The 27,754-nt window shown below is 36.0% G+C and overlaps 1 protein-coding gene and 1 pseudogene across 1 annotated transcript in view; both read left to right on the forward strand.

Moving 5' to 3' along the window:
• LOC108633334 overlaps positions 1-20,576 on the forward strand; it is an 86,562-nt gene extending 65,986 nt beyond the window's left edge. The window contains exon 4 of the mRNA XM_018047506.1: positions 19,854-20,576. The gene's annotated coding sequence lies outside the window, so the exon portion shown is untranslated. The remainder of the gene's footprint in view (positions 1-19,853) is intronic.
• LOC102185452 overlaps positions 24,428-27,754 on the forward strand; it is an 85,783-nt pseudogene continuing 82,456 nt past the window's right edge.

The following is a 27,754-nucleotide window of genomic DNA, read 5'->3' on the forward strand; positions in this document are numbered from 1 at the left end:
CTTTCTCTCTCTTCTCTTTCAGGGACCCCTATAATGTAAGTGTTGGTGTGTTTAATGTCCCAGATATCTCAAAGGTTAGGTTTTACATTGTAATCCTTAATCAGTGACTATAAAAATAGTAAGAGATGTAGAAAAAAATCTAACAGCTAAATTAAAATGGAATGCTGAAGATATTCAAATTACCCAAAAGAAGGCAGAGGGGAAAAAGGCTAAGAGAAAACAGTCAACTGGTAGAACTAACTCCAGTTGTATTATTAATTGCATTAAATATAAATGACCTAGACACACCAATTAAAAGAGATCATTTGGGGGAAAAAACTCAACATATAAAATTTAAAAAAACTTTAGTAATACAGATAGTTTAAAAGAAAGAGATATAAAAAGATATTCCATGCAGAAACTAATGGAAGGAAAGTTGGAGTGACTGTATTAATATCAGATAATGTGAATTCCAGAACAATGAAAATTGATGTGATTGAATGTGGACATTAACATAATAAAGAGAGAGTCTGTTTGTCCAGAAGACATAAAAAATCCTGATACATACATTTAACATAGCTTCAAAAAGCAAAAACTGATGGAACTGACCTGAGAATTAAAGATAGAAAAATCTACAGTAGGGACTTCCCTGCTGGTGCAGTGGTTAAGACTCCATACTCCCATTGCAGGGCATGGGTTTTGATCCCTGGTCAGGAAAGTAAGGTCTCACATGCCTCACAATGTGGCCAAAAAAGAGAGAGAGAGAAATCTGCAGTTGTACTTATCAACTACAGTGTCCCTGTGTGGATGCTCAATTGTTCATTTGTGTTTGACTCTATATGACCCCATGGATTGTAGCCCGCCAGGCTCCTCTGTCTGTGGAATTCTACAGGCAAGAATACTGGGTTGGGTTGCATTTCCTACTCCAGGGAATCTTCCCAACCCAGGGACTGAAACTTCATCTCTTGAGTCTCCTGCTTTGGCAGGTGGATTCTTTACCAACTGTACCATCTGGGAAGCCCCATCAACTACAGCACTCTGTAATAACCAGTAGGTCAGATAGACAGAATATCAGTAATATAGAAGATCTGAACAGCATAACGTAACAGCAATAATGTAAAACAGCATAAAAATATTGCAGCAATAAAGAATAAAAAACAAAACAGCATGTAAAAATATTATAACAGCAATAATATAGAAGATCAGAACCAACTGACTAAATTGACATTTATAAAACACTCCACCCAACAGCAGTAGGTTGTATGTTCTTTTCAAGGGCAAATGGAACATTCAAAAAGATCTTATTCTGAGCCATAACACAAACCTTAACAAATTTAAAAGGATTAAAATCATACAAAGTATGTTCTCTGACTCTAACAAAATTAAACTAGAAATTAAGAACAGAAGCATCTGAAAAATCACCAACTATTTTAGAATTTAAAAAAAATTATAAGTAATTCATATTTCAAAGAGGCAGTCTTAAGGAAAATTAGAAAGTATTTTGAACTGAATGAAAAGTTAAATGCATCATACCATTTATGGAATGAAGTTAAAGCAGTGTTAGGCATTAAATAAGGAAGCTTGTATTAGAAAAGAAGAAAGGTTTAAGGCCGATAATTCAAGATTCCACCTGAAGAAACTAAAAAAACAAGAGAAAATTAAACCCAAAGCAAGTGGAAAGTTCAGAATAATAAAGATAAAGGCAGAAATTGATGAAATTAAAAACCTAAAAACAATAAATAAAACCAATCACATGAAAGGCTAGTTGTTTTAAAACATTAATACATTTTAATTTTATTAACTCTTGGTCTAGAGTGAGCAAGAAAGAGAAGACCAACTACCAGTATCAGGAGTGAAAGTGGGCATATCATTATAGATCCTATATTCAAAGGATAAGTAAATACTATGAACCACTCTTAACATAAATTTGACAGCATGAATGAAATGGATCAATTTCTTCAAAGACAAATCCTAACAAGACTTAACAGAGAAATAGATAACTTGCCTAGTCCTGCATCTATTAAAGAGATTGAATAAGTAGCTGAAAACCTTCCAACAAATGAAACAAATGGTCTCTTTTATAAGGGCCCTAACCCCATTCATGAGGGCTTATGATGTGATAACCTCGCCAAAGCCCCACTTTCAAACACCATCACACTTGGGGATTAGGTTTCAGTGTTGGAGAGACACAAACATTCAGTGTGTAGCTGAAATCTACAGAAGTCTACAGCAGGGTAGTGCTGCTTAGCTTTAGGATTAGTGACGTTTTGGACCTGATAATTCCTCTAGAACTCAACATTGTTAAGATGTCAGTTTTCTCTCTATTGATCAATAGATCCAGTGTCCTCTCAAAATGTTAGCAAGCTTTTTTTGTAATGTGGGAGACCTGCATTCGATTCCTGGGTCAGGAAGATCCCCTGGAGAAGGAAATGGCAATCCACTCCAGCACTCTTGCCTGGAAAATCCCATGGATGGAGGAGCCTAATAGGCTACAGTCCATGGGGTCGCAAAGAGTTGGACACGACTGAGTGACTAACACTTACTTACACTTACGTATTGGTAAAAGCTTTTGTATATACATAAATATATAAGTTGCTAAGTCGTATCTGACTCTGTGATTCCATGAACTGGCTCTTCTGTGCATCGGATTTCCCAAGGCAAGAATTCTGGAGTGGATTGCTATTTCTTTCTCAGGGGATCTTCCCAACCCAGCGATCAAACCTGGGTCTCTGGCTTGGAGGACAGATTGTTTACCACTGAGCCACCTGGGAAGTAGAATGGAGTTGAGTCCAGAAATAAGAGGCACACAGATAGGCTTGATTGGTTTTTTACTAAGAAGAAAAGGCATTTCACTGGTAAATTGATCATCTTTTCCAAAAAATAGTGCTAGAACAATGGGACTCAGGTCAGTTCCTTCACTCAGTTGTGTCCAACTCTGCCACCCCATGGACTGCAGCACACCAGGCCTCTCTGTCCATCACCAACTCCCAGAGTTTACTCAAACTCATGCCCATTGAGTCGGTGATGCCATCCAACAATTTCATCCTCTGTTGTCCCCTTCTTCTCCCACCTTAAATCTTTCCCAGCATCAGAGTCTTGTCAAATGAGTCAGTTCTTCGCATCAGGTAGCCAAACTATTGGAGTTTCAGATTCAGCTTCAGTTCTTCCAAGGAATATTCAGGACTGATTTCCTTTAGGATTGACAGGTTTGATCTTCTTGCTGTCCAAGGGACTCTCAAGAGTCTTCTCCAACACCACAGTTCAAAAGCATCAATTCTTCAGCACTCAGCTTTCTTTATGGTCCAACTCTCACATCTATACACGACTACTGGGAAAACCATAGCTCTGACTAGATGGACCTTTGTTGGCAAAGTTATGTCTCTGCTTTTTAATATGGTGTCTAGGTTGTTTATAGCTTTTCGCTCAAGGAACAAGCGTCTTTTAATTTCATGGCTGCAGTCACCATCTGCAGTGATTTTGGAGCCCCTGAAAATAAAGTCTGTCACTGTTTCCATCGTTTCCCCATCTGTTTGCTATGAAGTGATGGGACCGGATGCCATGATCTTTGTATTTGAATGTTGAGTTTTAAGCCAAATTTTTCACTCTCCTCTTTCACTTTCATGAAGAGGGTCTTTAGTTCTTCTTTGCTTTCTGCCATAAGGGTGGTGTCATCTGCATATCTGAGGTTATTGATATTTCTTCCGGCAATCTTGATTCCAGCTTGTGCTTCATCTAGCCTGGCATTTTGCATGATGTTCTCTGCATATAAGTTAAATAATCAGGGTGATAATATACAGCCTTGATGTACTCCTTTCCCAATTTTGAACCAGTCTGTTGTTCCATGTCCAGTTCTAACTGTTGATTCTTGACCTGCATACACATTTCTCAGGAGGCAGGTCAGGTGGTCTGGTATTCCCATCTCTTTCAGAATTTTCCAGTTTCTTTTGATCCACACAGTCAAAGGCTTTGGCATAGTCAATAAAGCAGAAATAGATGTTTTTCTGGAACTCTCTTGCTTTTTATGTGATCCAGTGGATGTTAGCAATTTGATCTGTGGTTCCTCTGCCTTTTCTAAATTCAGCTTGAACATCTGGAAGTTCACGGTTCACATACTGTTAAGGCCTGGCTTGGAGAATTTTTTTTTCACTGTTTTATTGAGTGCATTTTTATTTATTATTTTATTTGGTTGATTTAAAAATTTTTTTATTTATTTTAATTGGAGACTAATCACTTTACCATATTGTGTTGTTTTTGCCGTACATCAACATGAATCTGCCATGGGCATACACGTGTTCCTCATCCTGAACCCCCCTCCCTCCTCCCTCCCTGTACCATCTCTCTGGGTCATCCTAGTGCACTAGCCCCAAGCATCCTGTATCATGCATTGGACCTGGACTGGTGATTCATTTCATATATGATATTATACATGTTTGAATGCCATTCTCCCAAATCAAATTTTGAGCATTATTTTACTAGCATGTGAGATGAGTGCAATTGTTCTGTAGTTTGAGCATTCTTTGGCATTGCCTTTCTTTGGGATTGGAATGAAAACTGACCTTTTCCAGTCCTGTGGCCACTGCTGAGTTTTCCACATTTGCTGACATATTGCATGCACACTTTCACAGCATCATCTTTTAGGATTTGAAATACCTCAACTGGAATTCCATCACCTCCACTAGTTTTGATTGTAGTGATACTTCCTAAGGCCCACTTGACTTCACATTCCAGGATGTTTGGCTCTAGGTGAGTGATCACACCATCGTGGTTATCTGGGTCATGAAGATCTTTTTGTATTGTTCTTCTGTGTATTCTTGCCACCTCTTCTTAATATCTTCTGCTTCTATTAGGTCCGTATCATTTCTGTCCTTTATTGAGCCCATCTTTGCATGAAATGTTCCCTTGGTATCTCTGATTTTCTTGAAGAGACCTCTAGTCTTTCCCATTCTATGGTTTTCCTCTATTTCTTTGCATTGACCACTGAGGAAGGCTTTCTTATTTCTCCTTGCTATTCTTTGGAACTCTGCCTTCAAATGGGTATATCTTTCCTTTTCTCCTTTGCCTTTCACTTCTCTTCTTTCACAGCTATTTGTAAGGCCTCCTCATACCATCATTTTGCCTTTTTGCATTTCTTTTGCTTGGAGGTGGTCTTGATCACTGCCTCCTGTACAGTGTCACAAACCTCTGTCCATAGTTCTATATTGCAAAAAATCAACTTTGAGTTTTACCTCACACCACATACAAGAATTAATTCAAAATGGATCTTAGACTAAATGTGAAAAAATAAGAACCGATAAAAACATAAAACATCTTTGTTATGTTTAATTAGGCAAACATTTTAGGTAAAACAACAGAAGTGTAATCCATGAAGCAAAAAATAATGACGTGTAGACTTCAGGAAAATTACTAACTTTTATCCTCCAAAAGACATTGTTAAGAGAATAACACAAGCCATAGGCTGGGAGAAAATAGTTGCTAACCACATGTTTGACAAAGGGCTTGTATCTAAAATATGCTAAGAACTATGAGAATATAATAATTATTATTTTTTCCCATTCTGAAGGCTGTCTTTTCACCTTGCGTATAGTTTCCGTTGTTGGGCAGAAGCTTTTAAGTTTATTTAGGTCCCATTTGTTTATTTTTGCTTTTATATACAGTATTCTGGGAGGTGGGTCATAGAGGATCCTGCAGTGATGTATGTCAGAGAGTGTTTTGCCTATGTTCTTCTCTAGGAGTTTTATAGTTTCTGGTCTTACGTTTAGATCTTTAATCCATTTTGAGTTTATTTTTGTGTATTGTGTTAGAAAGTGTTCTAGTTTCATTCTTTTACAAGTGTTGACCAGTTTTCCCAGCACCACATGTTAAGGAGATTGTCTTTAATCCATTGTATATTCTTGCCTCCTTTGTCGAAGATAAGGTGTCCATAGGTGTGTGGATTTATCACTGGGCTTTCTATTTTGTTCCATTGATCTATATTTCTGTCTTTGTGCCAGTACCATACTGTCTTGATGACTGTGGCTTTGTAGTAGAGCCTGAAGTCAGGCAGGTTGATTCCTCCAAGTTCCATTTTTTCTTTCTCAAGATTGCTTTGGCAATTCTAGGTTTTTTGTATTTCCATACAAATTGTGAAATTATTTGTTCTAGCTCTGTGAAAAATACCGCTGGTAGCTTGATAGGGATGGCATTGAATCTGTAGATTGCTTTGGGTAGTATACTCATTTTCCCTATATTGATTCTTCTGATCCATGAACATGGTATATTTCTCCATCTATTAGTGTCCTCTTAGATTTCTTTCACCAGTGTTTTCTAGTTTTCTATATATAGGTCTTTAGTTTATTTAGGTAGATATATTCCTAAGTATTTCATTCTTTTCATTGCAATGGTGAATGGAATTGTTTTCCTTAATTTCTCTTTCTATATTCTCATTATTAGTGTATAGGAATGCAAGGGATTTCTGTGTGTTGATTTTATATCCTGAAACGTTACTATTTTGGCAATTATGTGCCAATAAAAATGGACAGCATGGAAGAAATGGACAAATTCTTAGAAAAGTACAACTTTCCAAAACTGAACCAGGAAGAAATAAGAAATCTTAACAGACCCATCACAAGCACGGAAATTGAAACTGTAATCAGAAATCTTCCAGCAAACAAAAGCCCAGATAGCTTCACAGCTGAATTCTACCAAAAATTTAGAGAAGAGCTAACACCTATCCTACTCAAACTCTTCCAGAAAATTGCAGAGGAAGGGAAACTTCCCTACTCATTCTATGAGGCCACCATCACCCTAATACTAAAACCAGACAAAGATGCCACAAAAAAAGAAACTACAGGCCAATATCACTGATGAACATAGATGCAAAAATCCTTAACAAAATTCTAGCAATCAGAATCCAACAACACGTTAAAAAGATCATACACCATGACCAAGTGGGCTTTATCCCAGGGATGCAAGGATTCTTCAATATCCACAAATCAGTGTAATTCACCACATTAACAAATTGAAAAATAAAAGCCATATGATTATCTCAATAGATGCAGAGAAAGCCTTTGACAAAATTCAACATCCATTTATCATAAGAACTCTCCAGAAAGCAGGAATAGAAGGAAGATACCTCAACATAATAAAAGCTAGATATGACAAACCCACAGCAAACATTATCCTCAATGGTGAAAAACTGAAAGCACTTCCCCTAAAGTCAGGAACAAGACAAGGGTGCCCACTTTCACCGCTACTATTCAACATAGTTCTGGAAGTTTTGGCCACAGCAATCAGAGCAGAAAAAGAAAGAAAAGGAATCCAAATTTGAAAAGAAAAATTAAAACTCTCACTGTTTGCAGATGACATGATCTTCTACATAGAAAACCCTAAAGATGCCACCAGAAAATTACTAGAGCTAATCAAAGACTATAATAATTTGAAAACATCTAACCCAATTTAATAACTGACAAAAGATTTGAACAGACCCTTCATCAATGAAAATATGCAAAAGGCATGTAAAACGCATGAAAACATGTTCAGTATCATTAGTTAATTGGGAAGTGCAATTAAAACCACAGGCACTGCTGGACTCTATACCCATTTCTAGTAGGGATGTGGGGAAGTTGAAATATTAATGTGTTACCAGTGGGAATGCAAAATGGTTTCCCAGAAGCTAATTCCTTTACTCAAGAGAAATGGAAACTTATCTTTACACAAAGATCTGTTTATAACAGCCATATTCATAATCACTAAAAACTAGAAACAGCCCAGTGTCCTTCATGTGATGACTAGATAAATCAACACAGTGCATACAAACTGAGAAAAAAAAGGAAAAAATAATCTTCTCTGTACACAGCAAGCTTTATGAATGTCAGATGTATTATGCTAAGTGAGAGAAGTGAGACTCTGAAGGTCAGATACTGTATGCTTCCATTTGTATGACATTCTAGAAAAGACCAGACTGTCATGTCAGAGAAGAGTTTCAGTGGTTATCAGGGATTAGCTATTAGAGATGTTGATGTTCATACTGTCAGCATGAAGGAGTTTTTTTGGGTCATAGAACTGTTATGTATCTTGTGATCATGGTTACATGATTGCTTGCATTTAAAAAATGCGCAGAACTCGGCTTGCCAGGTGGTGCTGGTGGTAAAGAATGCACCTGCCAGTGCAGGAGGCGCCAGAGATGCAGGTTCGATCCTGGAGTAGGAATTGGCACCCCGCCCAGTATTCTTGCCTGGAAAATTCCATGGGCAAAGGAGCCTGGCAGGCTACAGTCCATGAGGTCACAAGCAGTCGGACACAACTGAGCCTGAGCACTCTGAATACCAACAGCAAACTTATTGTACATTAAAATATATATTTATAACTTCCTCTAATTCTGTCAGTTCCCATTAAAACATTTTAAAATGGCAAAGATCCCACTCTTTCATTGTAATACTTAAAATTACCATTCCTTGATTCTTGGTTACCTTAGGAAGTTGAGTAAGTTTCCTAACATAGTAGAAAAAAAAAAAAAAACCCAAGGAAGATAGCCATCACCCCTTCACATTTTTCGTGGCTGAATATAACTCTTCATTTTTCCTCTGCTTTGGCAACAAGTCATAGTTGAGTTCCCTATACTTTTCCTGGAGCACATGCTTTAAACTTGACATTGCACATATGCCTTCTCTTTTTTCTTTTTTCCCCTAATCTCACACACACACACACATGCACACCCTATTTATACCATTCATTCTCTTATTTAACAATCCATCTAGATCCTCTGCTACCGTGTGGGATACAAAGATTAATAAGGCATGCTTTTGCATGAAATCAGTTCTGGAGGGCAAAGGGAAGGTACATTAACAAACAGTGATGTAGATTAGTATGGTTGAGTCATAGTAGAAGTATTAACAAGCATGATGTAGCACAAAAGAGTGAATAATTCTTTCTGCCTTCTTGTTTCAGAGAGGGGTCCACACAAGAAAAACATAAAACTGCCTCAAATAAAAATTTAAATTTCATTTAAAAAATGTCATTTGTGACTTTGAGAGTAGTAGTGCATTGTAGACTGGACAGTCTAAGAAAAATATGAAATTTAGCAGTAAAGTGGTCAGAAAAAATCTTGAAAAAACATCTTGCACACTTCAACTAGGTGATATGGAGGTGGGATATAGTGGTGAATTTTGTAAAGTTTATTTGAAAAATAGCTGATTAAAATGAAAAAGCTGTGAGTATCATAGAGGACAAAACCTATCAATTAGTAATATACTAAAACAGGAACAAATATAATGAGATACTATTGATATATCAAATGGCCAAATGTAGTAAGATACTATTGATGTATCAAATTTCCTATGAATTAGTTTGCTAATTAAACTTCCTAACTTTGGGCTTGCTGACTCACTTTGAGTTTAGATTTTTCCTCAGTTCTCAACATTGTTCTCTAGTTACACTATGCACAGAGAATCCTCTTTCTGTTTTTAAATTGCTGTACTCTAGCCTTATTGGTCTTCTCCTTTTTCTTAAGTAACCAGACACTGCTATCATAGAGGGAGAAGGCGATGGCACCCCACTCCAGTACTCTTACCTGGAAAATCCTATGGATGGAGGAGCCTGGTAGGCTGCAGTCCATGGGGTCGCTAAGAGTCGGACAGGACTGAGCGACTTCACTTTCACTTTTCACTTTCATGCATTGGAGAAGGAAATGGCAACCCACTCCTATGTTCTTGCCTGGAGAATCCCAGGGACGGGAGAGCCTGGTGGGCTACTGTCTGTGGGATCGCACAGAGTCCGACACGACTGAAGTGACTTAGCAGTGGCGGCAGCAGTTATCATAGAACACCATTGCACATCTTCATCTGAATGGTTAATTCCCCATCTGTTTCAAAACTGTTCATTGAAGTGTAAATCCTTCCAGCATATTTTAAATTAGAACTCACCTCACCTCCTTTCACCTGAAACATCCCTGACCTTTTTTCCCTGTCCTGGTTATTTTTTAAAGTCTTAACTTCTGACATAGGTGATTTACTCATTATGATTATTGTTTATTGTATTCCTTTACCTCTGCTAAAGTATAAGCTTTGTTGATGTCGCCTAGATTTCTGGAACAGTGCTTGGGATATGGTAGGCACATAGTGAATATTTGTTGGAAAACAGAACTCTTGAGAAATTTTCTACTTCTTGACCCCCTGAGGACTAATCTATGGGCTGGTTTTCTGTGGGGTTTTTTTTTTTTTTTTTTGGTTTGGTTGGTTTTTTTTTTTTTTTCTCTGATAGTATCTGGATTCAGATACTTAAAATAAGATAGAATGTCTGTGACTTGACATTTTAGAATTTCTGCAATCCAGTTGAACTGTTATGATACCTAAGCATTGTTCAAGAACGCTGGCTTGAACCTCAAAGCTCTTCCTGACTTAAATAATAAATAGTTACCTCCCCATGAGGCCAACTTTTGAAGTGTGATGTAAACACTGTTAGAAACAATGGTAAAGATAAACCTCTCCATTTGGCTCTTGAATTTTCTTTGTTCATTTTTGAAGGTTTTCCAACTTTTGAGTCTTAGTTTCCACATAAAATGAGACTTGAATTGTTTCTGCAGTAACATTTGAACACAGCTCACCCAATAAAACTCACCTACTCAGGCCAAAAAAACATGATACAATAGAAAAGAAAGTGGCTCTGAAGGTTGCCAAAGTTTGGCTTTTAGACAATGGACAAGGCCACTCTGTTCTTGGAATGTACTTCCATGGTATACTTGGAAATGCAGGAAACCTTCAGCAGATTTTGTATCTCAGAAAATCATAATATTCAAACATTCTTGAAACATCCAGGGTTATATGTAGATGGTTATTTTCATTCAGTGTCTTAAATTGTATGTTTTAGTTTCTAAGTCGTATCCTGTTCTTGCAACTCCATGAACTGTAGCCCACCTGGCTCCTCTGTCCATGGGATTTCCCAGGCAAGAATACTGGAGTGTGTTGCCATTTCCTTCTCCAGGGGATCTTCTTGACCCAGGGTTTGAACCTGCATTGACAGGCAGATTCTTTACCATTGAGCCATGGGAGGAGCCGCTTAAATTGTATAGGAAATAAAATTAACCATTTTGTAGTATAGTAAATTTAAACTTCAAGTAGTAAATAAGCAGCTGTGTAGAGTCTAAAAACAGAGGACTTCAGTCTGTAAGGCAAGTATGGTTAAAAAAATGTAACTGGAAACATTGAAGTATCACTCAAGTTTCCTTTTCTTCATATATCTTTTTTGATTAAAATGATATCCATATACTTTTATGTATTCCTAAGCTTATAGCCCTTATCATTTCTTGTTTTTCTGATGCCTTTTGAAAAACTTCTTTCTTCATTTTAAGATTTTATCCCATAAAGACCATGTGGACTATTTGTTTATATTCTTGTTAATGTTCTACTATGTTTTTAAAAAAAGGAAAGAAAGGAAGAAAATTATAAAGCTCTAGCATGATTCCTTAATTTAACCCCTTTTTGTGTATGTATGCTTTCATCTTCTTGGATTATCATTGTTCTCTGCCTTCCCTTTTACTCCTACTCCATATTAAAATGTCGAGGGGTTCACATATAAAACCTTAGAAGTATTCATAAAACCTTCCAGAAATCCCAGATATAATTGCAGCTAGCAACTTTCTGTATATCTATCACATCTGAATATGTATATATAGACAATATGTGTATTTTCTTTGTTATGACCTGTGTTTTGCTGTTAGTCGTACTATATTTTTCCACTTCATTTTGTTTTATTAGCATTTTAAGACTTGAGATTAAATTCATATAACAAAAAGTTCACAAGTGAATTATAGGGGACTGGAATGCAAAAGTAGGAAGTCAAGAAACACCTGGAGTAACAGGCAGATTTGGCCTTGGAATACGGAATGAAGCAGAGCATAAGGCTAATAGAGTTTTGCCAAGAGAACACAGTGGTCATAGCAAACACCCTCTTCCAACAGCACAAGAGAAGACTCTACACATGGACATCACCAGATGGTCAACACCGAAATCAGATTGATTATATTCTTTGCAGCCAAAGATGGAGAAGCTCTATACAGTCAACAAAAACAAGACCAGGAGCTGACTGTGGCTCAGATCATGAACACCTTATTGCCAAATTCAGACTTAAATTGAAGAAAATGGGGAAAACCACTAGACCATTCAGGTATGACCTAGATCAAATCCCTTATGACTATACAGTGGAAGTGAGAAATAGATTTAAGGGCCTAGATCTGATAGATAGAGTGCCTGATGAACTATGGATGGAAGTTCGTGACATTGTACAGGAGACAGGGATCAAGACCATCCCCATGGAAAAGAAATGCAAAAAAGCAAAATGTTTGTCTGGGGAGGCCTTACAAATAGCTGTGAAAAGAAGAGAGGTGAAAAGCAAAGGAGAAAAGAAAATATATAAGCATCTGAATGCAGAGTTCCAAAGAATAGCAAGAAGAGATAAGAAAGCCTTCCTCAGCAATCAATGCAAAGAAATAGAGGAAAAGAACAGAATGGGAAAGACTAGAGATCTCTTCAAGAAAATTAGAGATACCAAGGGAACATTTCATGCAAAGATGAGCTCGATAAAGGACAGAAATTTTATGGTCCTAACAGAAGCAGAAGATATTCAGAAGAGGTGGCAAGAATACACAGAAGAACTGTACAAAAAATATCTTCACGACCAAGATAATCATGATGGTGTGATCACTCACCTAGAGCCAGACATCCTAGATGTGAAGTCACGTGGGCTTAGAAAGCATCACTATGAACAAAGCTATTGGAGGTGATGGAGTTCCAGTTGAGCTATTTCAAACCCTGAAAGATGATGCTGTGAAAGTGCTATACTCAATATGCCAGCAAATGTGGAAAACTCAGCAGTGGCCACAGGACTGGAAAAGGTCAGTTTTCATTCCAATCCCAAAGAAAGGCAATGCCAAAGAATGCTCAAACTACCACATAATTGCACTCATCTCACACACTAGTAAAGGAATGCTCAAAATTCTCTAAGCCAGGCTTCAGCAGTATGTGAACCATGAACTTCCTGATGTTCAAGCTGGTTTTAGAAAAGGCAGGGGAACCAGAGATCAAATTGCCAACATCCGCTGGATCATGGAAAAAGCAAGAGAGTTCCAGAAAAACATCTATTTCTGGTTTATTGACTAGGCCAAAGCCTTTGACTGTGTGGATCACAATAAAGTGTGGAAAATTCTGAAAGAGATGGGAATACCAGACCACCTGACCTGCCTCTTGAGAAACCTGTATGCAGGTCAGGAAGCAACCGTTAGACCTGGACATGGAACAACAGATTGGTTCCAAATAGGAAAAGGAGTACGTCAAGGCTGTATATTGTCACCCTGCTTATTTAACTTCTATGCAGAGTACATCATGAGAAACACTGTGCTGGATGAAGCACAAGCTGGAATCAAGATTGCAGGGAGAAATATCAATAACCTCAGATATGCAGATGACACCACCCTTATGGCAGAAAGTGAAAAGGAACTAAAAAGCCTCTTGATGAAAGTGTAAGAGGAGAGTGAAAAAGTTGTCTTAAAGCTCAATATTCAGAAAACGAAGATCATGGCATCTGGTCCAATCACTTCATGGGAAATAGATGGGGAAACAGTGGAAACAGTGTCAGACTTTATTTTTTTTGGGCTCCAAAATCACTGCAGATGGTGATTGCAGCCATGAAATTAAAAGACACTTACTCCTTGGAAGGAAAGTTATGACCAACCTAAATAGCATATTCAAAAGCAGAAACATTACTTTGCCAACAAAGGTCCGTCTAGTCAAGGCTATGGTTTTTCCAGTGGTTCTGTTTGATTGTGAGAGTTGGACTGTGAAGAAAGCTGAGCACCAAAGAATTGATGCTTTTGAACTGTGGTGTTGGAGAAGACTCTTGAGAGTCCCTTGGACTGCAAGGAGATCCAACCAATCCATTCTGAAGGAAATCAACCCTGGGATTTCTTTGGAAGGAATGATGCTAAAACTGAAACTCCAGTACTTTGGCCACCTCATGGGAAGAGTTGACTCATTGGAAAAGACTTTGATGCTGGGAGGGATTGGGGGCAGGAGGAGAAGGGGACGACAGAGGATGAGGAGGATGAGATGGCTGGATGGCATCACCGACTTGATGGTCATGAGTCTGAGTGAACTTTGGGATTTGGTGATGGACAGGGAGGCCTGGCATACTGCAATTCATGATGTTTAAAGAGTCGGACACGACTGAGCAACTGAACTGAACTGAAAGTGTACAATATACTGGATTTTAGTATATGCACAGTGTTGTGCGTCTATCACTGCTATCAGTTCTAGGACCTTTTCATTATAAAAGAACCTCTGTATCTACAAGCAGTCACTTCCTTTTCTCTCCTCCCCACCATCCCCACCCCATTTCCTTGAAACCACTAATATACTTTTGGTCCTTACGGATTTACTTCTGAACATTTCATGTAAATGAAGTCGTAAAATATGTGGCTTTTATGTTTGGCTTCTTTAATTTAGCGTGTTTTCAAGGCTAATCCTTCTTGTACAAGTACCACAACTTCATTCCTTTTAATGGTTGAATAATGTTCCTTTCTATAGACTCACCACATTTTGTATGTTCATTAATCATTTAATGGACATTTAGATTGTTTCCATTTTTTTCTACAGCCACAGTCCTGTTATAATAGTACTGTTATGAAAAGTCATGTACAGGTTTTTGAGCATCTATCTTCTCTTATTTATACTGCCATTTCATTTTAAACAAATATATAATATTTGATTGTATAAATGAACCATAATTAATGTCATATTTACTTATCAAAATTTTTTACCAAATTTCTCCTTCATAAACATGCTGCCATATATCACTGAAAAAATTTTTTCACAATTTTCTAATTCTTCAAGATAGTTTTCTATTAATGATAGTAGCTAATGAATTCTTAGAATTGTAATTACTGAAATTAAGGGGTATGCACATTATGATATATATGTACTATGTTATGTTTAATGTATGTTGCTATATTATCTATCATCTATCAGGTTGTACCAACAATAGTATATATGGTTATTTTCTCATATGCTCATTATACTATTATATTACTATTTTTAATTTGGTAAGGGGAAAATATTTTTGGTCTTCTATTAATATGAAATATATACAACATTTTGTTATTTTAATTTGTTTACAAATGAGATTGAATGTATGTTCATGTTTACTTATCTCTTTTCCTAACTTCCAGATTATGACTTCGTTTATTTGTTTTGTGGATTGAATTTTTTGAATTAGTCTAGAATGAAAAAGAATTAATTATGTACATTATGTGGAACTCATTATTTTATAGCCCATTTTGGTCAATGACTTTTATTAGTCTTCTTACATAAATATTATTGGTTGTTTATTATTTTATTTTTATGTTTCACTTGAAAGTTCATTTCTGTTTTTAAACATCTGAAATATTTTTCTTGTCTTAGTTTCACATTGTGTATGGTTTTGAATGTTTAAAATTCTGAAACACGCAATGGCCACATAGTTGGTGATTTGCTCCTGTTTGAAGTATGTGATTGTTATACAATCACACTAACACTTAGTGTATTTGTTGTAGGCGTTTTTAGGTGAAGAGCAAGAAAGATATCTCAAGTTTTTATATTTTATTTGGAGATAGGAACAAAACAGTGTTTATATTTTAGAACCAAACCGTAATTTTCAAGGAATTTTTAACCTTCACATTTAAGCATTTTCTTATTTACAGAAGGAGAGGTTTATTAGTGGTTTTAAACCTGCTTACCCCGGAGAGTTTTTCAAGTTTATTTTTTGTGAACTTCCCTTCAAAAGTCCTTCAAATGAAAGAATTACAATATAGAGTTGAGTTCTGAGAAGGGATTACTACATGGAAGAAAGCATTATGAAATACAGTGTTGTAAAGTAAAATAAAGTAAAAACAAAAATTAAAAAGAAAGAAAAAGAAACTGCAAAAAAAAAAGACGTATTAAATAATACGTGTGTGTGCTTTTTTAAAAATATAGGATAGAGTTAAAAAACTTTCTGATTCTATTAGGTGATCCAGTTCTTGGAGTTAGCAGGAAATGATGGTTTCTGATGGTAATTCATGTTTGTGTTTGTTTACCTGTGTCTGCAGTCCTTTGAGTCTCTGCCAGAAAAATAATAGGACATTCCCAGTTTGATCTTATGATTTTTGCAAATTAACATAGAGCTACTTACAGTACTTATAATTATCAAATCATATTTTGTTTATTTTCAGTAATGGAAATTTTTTCTTGGTAAAATTTTTGTTACATAACTTCAACAGTTTAGATCACTTAATGCTCAAATACTGCTCATTTAAAGGAAGTAAATATTTCTCATAGTATAGAACAAGGAAAAGATTGCTCAATTTAATGGACTTTCATTCATTTTTGGAGAGCATCATAGTTTCAGTTCCTACATTTTTCTGATTTTCTAATTTCAATGAGTTGTTCATGCATATAATCTAATATTTTTATTTGGTTAAACTTCTTATATTTTTTTTCTTTACAGTCACTATGACTTATCAAATGTAAAGTATTTGCATAATTTTGGTGCTCAGTTTTAAAAAATTGTTGAATCAAATAAGCAAATACTTTTACCTGTAAATGGCATTTTAAAACAAACTTTTGAGAAGTTTAAGATAAGTTATATATAATATTTTAATTTTAGAAGCTACTAAAAAGTGGAAAATGGCTACATAGAAAAGGTGCTGTTTCACTGTTAGCTGAATTACAGTGCATATTGCAGTTGTAAATATTGCGTCACTGAGTGATTTTCTCTTACATCCAGATACATGGTTAATGATTCAAAATTTCAGGCAATACAAACTTGAACATTATTAGTATTAATGACAGAAAAGAGTATGTTCTATCTGGTATTCCCAGTTTAAAAAGAAAACTTTTGAAAATTCTGACTTACTCTCTGATCATTGATTATCAGTCTTGTTATTTGCCTTATAAATGGCAATCAACTTACAAATCTATCTAGGGATCTTTTCAGGAATCCATCTTTAATTACATAAAAGTAAAATCTTCTACTTGTAGCCTTATTAGAAAAGTATACACGCACAGAGAGAAAATAAGACTAAATACAGCAGAGGCAAAAGGGTCACGTTTTACATAGTTGTTAGCATTTGTCAGACTTTATCAATCATGATAATGTAGCTCAGTCTTCAAAGGAATCAAATAGAAAGCTAAAGTTGTAACAAGGGCTAACATGAAAAAAAAGGAAGAATAAATGTATTTATGGATTGGTATTACATTCAGTCTTATCACCAAGGCTGATTGATTTGTTTAAAGCAGTCTTTTCTGTATGGTAGCCATTTTCCACGTTAATATAAAGATTACAAAGTTGATTTACTTAGTTATTTGTTTTTGAAAATTATCTACTTTCCAAGTCAGAAAATACTATATCTTCAGTATACTTAAGCATTCTTTTATTGCATATCCATTTCTGAGTAGATTCTTCTTTTGGATAAAATTTTGGAAACTAGCACCTAGTATCACCATATATTATATAATTATAATGGTCCATTTGAATGACTTCTGTTCTTGAACAAAACATTTTCAGTTTGTTTGGTTTAAATATTTGGTCTTGTCTCATCTGTCCTAACATTGTATATTTAATGTTAAATATATAACATTATATATGTAATAGATTTTAATATATAATATTACATATTAATTACATATGAAATGTGTAACAAATTACATATGAAATATGTAAACAAATTTTAAGTATTTACATATTAATATACCTATATTGTTATTCAGGTATATCATGTATATATTATATCTTTTATATATTATAAATAATTTAAACAAAATCTATAAATACATATTATTGTATACTTTAAAACAAAAAGTTTTAATTTCAATTGAAAATGAGAATGTTTTCTACTAACAAGCCACTCCTTGAGCCACTTTGAAATAATGTAAGCTTTGCCATTCATATATATAGGCACCATCTAAGCTAAGGATTTATATTTTATATGAAAAATAGTTATCCCATTCACACTCTGTGTTTACTGTGCCATTATTTTTCCCATTTGTGAGACTGTAGTAAGAACTCACGTTCAACCAGGAAAGCCAGTCGACTGATTCTCTCCGCTGTCAGATCTTGTCTACAGTCGAAGGAGTAGATGAGCATGAGGATGCAGGGAACAGATGTGCAGGGTCTAGGTGGGCGCTCTCTGGGCCTCACCTTTCCATGTACAGAGCGAGATGGGTGCTGAACTGTGACTATAGATAATTGGAATCTGGTGGATTGTCTTTTGGTCTGGATACTTCTGGTTGCTTGTAACTGACCTCAAGTGAGATATTAAATTATGATCAAAGCAATTAATGCCTGCAAATAAGTGGAAATGTTTTAGTTGTTAAAATTGTCAGATGGTGTTCCACAGCCAGAATCAAAATATTACACATAACCAGGTCATAAAGGCTAACATGTTAATAGCTGAAAAAAAAACCTAAAGTATAAACTGAGCTTCATAATAGATTCAGTAGTTGTTTCCCATTTTGTACCAGGGATTGATTAAACCATGACATAAATCTGAACATGATGAATCTTACTCGAAACTTTTTTTAAAAGTAAAATTACTTTAAGCACAGTTTCTCTGAAAATTGTTTTTACTTTGATAACTTTTTGATTAAGTAAATGACTACAGATAAGATACACTACTCTCAAGGCAGAGCTAGTAAACGTGGTTTAAACATTAAAAATTGGTGTTCTTAACATTTTCAACGAAAAGCGTTCTGTTCTGATTTACATTTAATGCAGAGAGATTTTCATTTTGTTTGTTGTAGAAAGAGCATTCAATTTTAATATGGGCTTCAACTCGGGTAACTTTTGGTTCTAGATCCTTCTGGATATGTGTTTCCAAATTTAATATTTGTTTGCAATGATGCAAATGGATGTAGGAGGATAGATCTGAATAGTAGAGACATAGACGTAGCCAATAGCACAACTATATATATCTCCTTCCTTTTACTTTTTTATGCATTACTGACCGTGTTTGGTTGCTTGCTTCTGTTTAGTTTCATGAAAGGTCTGAGTATTTGGAAAGGTGTGGGACCATGTCCTGTTGGAATTTCAGTGTTTGCTTATGAAAGAAGATACCATCTGTGGGGAGTATGACTTCAGAAATTTGACTTTGGAGTGTTCCTGTATAATTCTACTGGGAATTGCCAAAAAACATAGGCGAGAATTTATAGTACTTTTCCAGATGGTGATTGTTAAACAATAATTGGAAGCTGTAGGAAAAACTGTTTTTGCATAAAGTAGGCATTTAGTCAACATTGGTTAAACTAAGGATTATTTTACAAAATAATTAAGTGTTGTTCTCATGATTCAGAAAAAATTATGCAAACTTTATCTCTTCTTAAACCAATAAAAGAGAGAACTTCTCCTTAAAATGAATTTTATAACTTTTTGAAAAGTTTAACAGTAAAAAAGAACACTTGTTTTTAAAGTCAACTTTCTGAGTCATATAGTTCAATAAGTGAGCAACTTTCCTAGCCATTTGTATACATTCTGAGGTGCAAGGCTAGCAAATTCAGCAGGCTTCTTGTTCATTTTGCATTCTTTCATTATCAGCTTGTTATGTTTGGGGAGTAGTAATGAAGATGAAAATAAACAGGGAACAGTAGCTTCTCTCTTTTGTAACTTACACACTGCAGCCTCTCCAACAGAATAGGCTACAAGAGACCAGTTTGATTTCCATGCTGAGTAGAGCCCCTGTTCATCTTAATTGAGTTCATCTTATATAATAAATGTGAGTGGTGTTTACTGCATCAAGATTATTTGTAGCTATCTTATTGGGGCTGTTCAGTTTGCTTTTGTAAACTTCATGTCAGGTTTCTCAAATATCTCTGTGTTGTTGTTTATTTTTTTTAAAGAGAGTTCCCAAAGTTGCCGGTGGCTGTCTCATCTGCAAATACCTCTTCAAGGTACTCTATGCTGGTGATGTCTCCCGCCACTGAGCTGCACGGGAGCATGGAGTTGACTTACTGGGGAGGGCTGTATCAGTTAAGTGATCTTTCTTCGTACATTGCATGGGTTTTGCAAAGCTTTCTGCTTTTATTAATCCAGAGGGCAGAACTATGCTTACACTGATTTTTAAATTAAAAGCTTTTTGTTAACCCACACAATATAATACTCCATTTACTCTCCTACATGACCCCGTCTATATTTCTATTAAGTTTCCTGGTTTTAAGCACAATTTTATTAATCATGTGTATCTGTGTTACTTATATTTTACTATAACTCACTAATATAAGACTTACTGGTTATTTTCTGTTTGTAAGTGCTTTGTAGTAATATTTGAATTACATGCAAACTGGGGCTCAGAGAAGCTATGAATTTTCCAAAGTTACTCAGTAAAACATACATGGGTGCTATCAACAGTCACTACTGGTTTTAAACCACTAGTGGGATTATATTCTTTAGTTTCCTTTCTTCAAGGTAAAATATATGCCTTAACTCACTTATTTGAAACTTTTTTTATTGTGTTCCTGCTGTATACAAAGCACTTCTAGGCCTCATGCTAATGACCTGGCCTTTTATTATATTTTTTCACTTAGAAAAGAAGTACATAGTTGTTATTTTTAAAGATCACTTATAGTAAGACAGGTAGAAATAGAAAAACAGTATTTTCTTGTTTCCTCAATCCTGATCCCCACAATCACTTTAAACAATTTAGGTCCCTTATGCATAATCTTAGTCACTGCTGAACCATTACACTCGATTTCTTCAGGCCTGTGCTTTGATATGTGACTCTGTGTGGATGTCAGCCTTCATGCTCTTAATTCAGTCTACCAGTGTTCTAAGCCTTGTATCAAAAATGCTGGCAGAAGAAGAAAGCAAAACATTTGTACTCTGCTTCAAAAGATGGTAGAATTACTGGGATAAAAAAGCCTATAAGTCAAATTCAGTTTTCAGATTTCTGGTGAACCTGATTATCTTCATTTTCTTTATTGTTTTGGGAGATTAAGAATTGGCTATTTTTTATGGTATAAACCATGGTATAGTTTAGAAATTTGTTTGTGATAAATTCCTTACCAATGAACAAGACATTGTCAGTACCAAAGGATAATGATTACATTTTATAGATTGGTAACTGTGATTCACAGTTGCTGAATGATTTACTTGAGGCATCTTATAAATAACATAGAGCTAGCAGTGTAAGTACGGTTGAGTATCTCATCTAGACTCAGATTTATTCACATCAGCTGAAAGTGTAATTAAAGTTAGTTTAAGTGTTTATATTTGTTCTTTTTTTTTAGAACATTAACATGAAACTTTATCTGGAAAATTAATCAAGGTCACGATTGTACTTTCAGCACTGAGTGGTCTAATGAATGTGAACTTCAACTAATAGTAGTGCCCTTTTTTTTTTTTAAAGGATAGGATTCTGATCTTTTGCATAAATGGGAATTTTCTCTGTTTAGAAAATGTTAAACTAATTTTCATAAATTAGCAGGAAGAAATGTAAGATTCCTGCTTCCCTGGCAACTCAGTGGTAAAGAATCCGCCTGCACTGCAAGAGACACAGGAGACGTGGGTTCAATCGCTGAGTTGGGAAGATCCCCCCAGTAGGAGGAAATGGCAACTCACTCCAGTGTTCGTGCCAGGAAAATCCCATGGACAAAGGAGCCTGTGATGGGCGACAGTCCACAGGGTCGCAAAGAGTTGGACACGACTGAAGCAGCTGAACACGCACACACACACTATAAAATCTACAGTGCAAAGTTAAAAAATCTAAATATATTGGCAACAATATAAATCCACAAGTAATTCGTTTCCTTTAAGTATCTGAAACTTTTGCAGTGATATTTTTGTTGTTCAGTTGCTCAATCGTGTCTGACTCTTTGCGACCCCATGGACTCTAGCACGCCAGGCTTCACTGTCCTTCACTGTCTCCCAAAGTTTACTCAAACTCATGTCCATTGAGTTGGGGATGCCATCCAACCATCTCATCTTCTGTTGTCCCCTTCTCCTCCTGCCTTCAGTCTTTCCAGCATCAGGGTCTTTTCCGATTAGTCAGCTCTTCACATCAGGTGGCCAGTGAATATCAGGGTTGGCCAGTGAATTGGCTCTTCACATCAAGTAGCCAATGAATATCAGGTTCAGCGTCAGTTCTTCCAATGAATATTCAGGCTTGATTTGCTTTAGGATTGAGTGGTTTGATGTCCTGCTGTCCAAGGGACTCTCAAGAGTCTTTTCCAGCACTGCAGTTTGAAAGCATCAGTTCTTTAGCATGCAGCCTTCTTTATGGTCCAGCTCTCACATCCATACATGACTACTGGAAAACTATACCTTTGACTATGTGGACCTTTGTTGGCAAAGTGATGTCTCTGCTTTTTAAACACTGTTTAGTTTTGTCATAGCTTTTCTTCCAAGCAGCAGTGATATTAGAGTGGCTTTTTAAAATTTGATGGCTCTGTCTTTTATCGCTTGTCTAGATAAATGGCCGGTCCCAGGTAATAGTCTTGGATGTTGTCATCCAGGTGATGTATTGTGGCACTAACAAAACTTCAGCTTGTGAGACCAGCTCTTTACATAACTAAGCAGAATACAAAGAGTGGAGAGAGAAGGTCATTTAACAGATTCATTTATATATTACCAAAAGATGACGTGTCGTCATCCACTACTAAATAGAGATCCACTTTGGAAATTTCAGTTTTTAGAGGGTCTCATCTGGCCATAAAATAACATAAGAGCAAGTTAGGTAATGTAAAAGAGCAATTTAAAATAATGTTAGACCTTAGAGATCGCAGGCCATTTTAATGTGCTTGAAAATAGGCAGTTCAGTGAGAAAGACATCATGTAGCTGGTTAGTAGCAGATCACCTTTTAGTCTAGCAAACTTTCACCTCTTATTTCAGTGCCTGAAATGAATTAGAGTCAGATCAATGGATTGGAAATAAGTATTGAAAAGTTTGTCTAACTTTGGAAAAAGTCAACTTCTAAAAATACATATAAAATTGAAAGCACTTTATACATCTATACTTGTTGGCAACATTAAAAAGAGAATTCAATTAGTGATAGCATGTTTCTTCTCCTGAATAAAATGTCTTCAAAATATAGGCTAGTTGGTTCCTTGCTATGGGATTTCCTTTTGTGGCTATTTTTGAAGGAAATGAGACTATCTTTGGAGTGATTATTTATTACCTCAGCAATTTTTAAAGGCATGGTCAGCTTGTAACTTTGTTTTTGAATTTTCCTTTTGAATATATTTTGCAGACTAATAACCCCAAGTACATCTTTTACTAACAGTTAATCTGTATTTAAGTAGAAGTGATGTTCAATTAATAATAATTCAAATAACCAATTGAACACTCCTGTTATTCTTTTTAACCTCAAGCATTTAAATAGATGCAGAAATTACTTTCTTAAAATCCTAGGATATATGGACAATTTACATGAGAGTTCATTTGGAGTTTCTAACAAACGACCCCACCATCTCTTAATCAATGCACATCTTCTGAATGTGAAAAATTCAGAGTCTTGATTTAACAAATTCATTTTGAAAACGATGCACATGAAAGAGTAAGGCGGGCAGAATCAAGCCAATCATGCTCTCATCTAATTTCTTGAGTAGGTGGAAGTGTTGTGAAGATACTATTTCTGTTATACTTTGTTGTTGTTCAGTCACTCAGTCATGTCCAACTCTTCACAACCCCATGGACTGCAGCACGCCAGGCTTCCCTGTCCTTCACCATCTCCCGGGGCTTGCTCAAACTCATGTCCATTGAGTTGGTGATGCCATCCAGCCGTCTCATCTTCTGTCGTCCCCTTCTCCTCCTGCCTTCAGTCTTTCCCAGCATCAGGGTCTTTTCTAAAGAGTCAGCTCTTTACATCAGGTGGCCAGAGTATTGGAGCTTCAGCCTCGGCGTAAGGCCCTGCCACATGGTGACGTGTCAGGCTGTCAGTTGTTTAGCTTCTCAGTTTCCTTAGTTTCTTATCTAGGAAATCTCGTCATTGTCTCTTGGGTGAAAGTCCTGTAGACAGCATATCATACAGATAATAGGAGTCTCAAGGATTTAGCCTCTATTCCTCTCCGTATAACCTAAGCCTAGATATTTAGTTTTTCTGTATCTTTGTTTCCTCTCTTCCATAAGGGGACTCTTTTTAAAATTAATTTTTACTGGAGTGTAGTTGCTTCATAATGTTGTGTTAGTTTCTACTGTGCAACAAAGAGAGTCAGCTGTACGTATCTATATATCCCCTCATTTGGGGATTTCCTCTGAGCTATATAGTAAGTTTTCATCACTTTTCTATTTCATACATGTTACCAGTAGTATATATGTGTCAATCCCAAACTCCCAATTCATCCCACCCCACTTCTTCCTTGCTTGGTGTCCATATGTTTGTTCTCTGTGTCTGTGTCTCTGTTTTGCAAATAAGATCATCTATACCATTTTTCTAGATTCCACATATATGCATTAATATATGATATTTTTCTCTTTGTAACTTACCTTTCTCTGTATGATAGCCTCTAGGTCCATACATGTCTCTACAAATGATCCAGTTTCATTCCTTTTTATGGTTGAGTAACATTCCATTCTATATATATACCACAGCTTCTTTGTCCATTCCCCTATTGCTGGACATTTAGGTTGTTTCTATGTCCTGCCTATTGTAAGTAGTGCTACAGGGAACATTGGGGTGCGTGTGTTGTTTTGAATTATGGTTCTCTCTGGAAATATGACCAGTAGTGGGATTACTGAGTCACCCTACCCATCAAAGGGGACTTTGTTACATTTTTTAAATTTTTCAACAGCTCCACTTTTAAACTTCTCATAAATTATTTTCCTCAACTGCATCAAACTTATGAGAAGGTTTAAAATAAAGTTACCAGAGAAGCCTTGTGATTCTCCCTTCAAGATTGCTTCCAGTGTATGGTACTCCATTTATTGAGAGAAGTGTGGTTGCTAGTGCTCATTTTTAAATTGTGGGATGATCTCAATTAATAGAGGCTAAAGAAATTAACCAAGACTAGATTTTAGGGAGGTCAATTTAGGATGGTTGATATGGGAAAAGGTTGGATTAGGGAGTGAATTTTAAAGATATTTCTAGATTCTAAGCAAGTAATGGGAAAAACTTCACTGTGCATTTCATTGCTATTTTGTAATGCAAGGGGAGCTTGGATCTCTTAACCCTTTCTATGATAATAATAATAAAAGTAATAATGGTTATTCACATCTGTATTAGGCTATATAGTAATTGCTGCACATACATTAGCTAATCCTCACAACAGTGTTATCATGTAGATACTACCATTATCATCAGTTTATAGAAGAAACTCAGGTTGGTAGACTGAAAAGTCATTAGCTTAAGATTACATGTCTAAAAAGTGATCTGCTTTGGTCCTCTTGAATCAAAAGCCCACTTTCTTAACATTAGACATCCTATCTCTTCTCCAAATGGCTAACAAATTGATAACATGAAAATTTCCCTAAAAACAGGCTATACTGACATCCTGTTCTGGGAACTTTTTTTAACTAAAGAGGAGAAGGAGCAAAGAAAAGTGATGGGGAGAGACTGAAAGAAAGAAGGAAGATTATAAATATTCCTATAGATTTCTATCTTTTGGCAGTAAGATTTCATTACTGAAGAGACATTTGAGTTATATAATGATGTTTGAGTAGGGATGTGTCAATGCGTTTGTATTTTTATAAAAGTAAATATTTTTGTCCAGAATATTTGATGTTTGTAATGTAGCATGCAGACATCTTGATACCAGATTGTCACTGAGCTGTTACTGTAAAAAAGATCCTAATTAGATTTTTAAGATTCAAATTTTTATGAGTAGCAGTTAAGATCTGGTTAGTGTAGATTAGCCAGTCGATTTGTTTTAATAAATATTTATTAAATGCCTGCTGTGAGACAAGCATTGTGTCAAGTGCTAGAGATAGAATTAAAGACGAATAAGATATAGTCTCTACCTTAGTGACCTTACCATCTAATGTGTGAGACAATCAAGTAAGCAGGTAACTTTAAGTGTAAACTCAGGGTATTAGGCCAGCTCATAGGGAGGAGTGACTTGCTGTAGAGATCACATGTGGCTTACAAAAAGAGGAGGCCTTTGAAATGTCCTGCGTGATGAATAGGGATTACCTATCATGACATGTGAGCTTTCCCTTGGTTGATTAACTATATTATTAGAAATACCAGAGGGATCTTTTTAACAATACCAATGCCTAGGCCCACCCCCAAAGATTCTGGTTATTTAGTTTGGGTGGAGCCTAGACATGAGTACTTTTTAAAAGAAGCCTAATTGTTCTTAAGTGTTACCGTGGTTGGACACCACTTGGATATTTCAGACATTGTTCATAAAATGCTGCTTGTGGACAAGAACACTTTTACACTTCTTGATGTTGCTTAGAGAGAACATGTTACTGGGGAAAAGAAAATTGAGATAAATAAATGTTACTTGAAAATAAAGAGGCAGAGGTTTTAAAATATAAAAGCTACTCTTTCTTAAGATTGAACAGCTTCCTTAGGTAAGAATAATTATTTCAGAAAACTGAAGAAATACTAAGATGTCTCTCATATCCCATTTAAAAATATTCAGAATATAAAATTATTCCCATGGACTTATTACCCAAAGTCCTGCATTGAAATATTAATACACACAAAAGGACATTTGTTCTTGAACACAGATGAAGTTATCCAGGTCTGGAAGATTAGAATGGTAAGTGCCTAAGGACCTCTCATGGGTTGTTGACTAGAAGTGAGCAGGTGAATGACGGATGAAGGCTTGGGAGAATGGTAGTGAATGGGTGGTAATGATTAGCCAGCCTATGGTTCCTGCTGTTGCTAGGTACTTATGGGCTACATATTGTTCCATTTCTTTGAAGTATCCCTCTGAAGAGAAGAAACAGTATTGCCTTTTAATTTTTTTTCTGTTTTTCCAAGAAGAAAAAGGTTTAGGATGCAATAGGTAACATTTTTTTTCTTTTTTATTATCTTTCTTATTTTATAGTACTTTTATGTGCCAAGTCCTATGCTCAGGACTACTCAGGCATTACTCAGGCATTATTGTATTGATTCAGAGAATACTCATACTCTGAATACTCAGACATACTCATTACTCAGGCATTACTCAGGACTAGTCAGGCATTACTCGGGTATTGTTGTATTTGATTCAGAGAATACTCATTAAGTGGTTACTCCAACTAGTCCCCTTTTAGAGTCAAGAAAAGTGGTATTCAGAAAGGTTAATTAACTTGCCTGGGGTCACACAGCCAGGAAACAGCAAAGGTGGGATTTAAATGAATGCTTACCTGGAAGCACAAGGAAGGATAACTGTGTGCTCTCTGAAAGACTGTGTTAGAATAATAGGATATTAACATGCAGACAATTGTGTTTAGTGTCTAGGCCCTTTTTGCTTCATTTACTCTGATTGTATTGTTGAGAAAACTACGATCCAGATCCATTAAATAGATGGTCCAAAATCACACAAGTAGGTAAAGTTAGAAAGGGACCAGACTTAAGGCTTTTTGACCCCAAGATCAGTGTCCTTTCCACAATCTCACACTCTGCTGCCCTTTATTTTGTTGTTCTTGCATTTTGAGTTACTAGTCTGGTTTTCTTTTTATTTTGTGTTACAATTTGTCTCCTGAAGGTCAAGTAACGTGGTTTGGTTATGGAAGTCCTCGTAGCTTCTGGGACTATGTCAGAGTGGCTTGCCGGAAAGTTTCACAGAACTGTATCTGCAGCATTAAAAATATGGAACATGTCAGTTCCTCCAGAGCTAAGGTAAGACATTAGTAATAATGTGCAGGGTGTGTGTA

The sequence above is a fragment of the Capra hircus genome, chromosome 4 (genome assembly GCF_001704415.2).
Source record: "Capra hircus breed San Clemente chromosome 4, ASM170441v1, whole genome shotgun sequence".
In the NCBI taxonomy this organism is placed as follows: Eukaryota; Metazoa; Chordata; class Mammalia; order Artiodactyla; family Bovidae; genus Capra; species Capra hircus.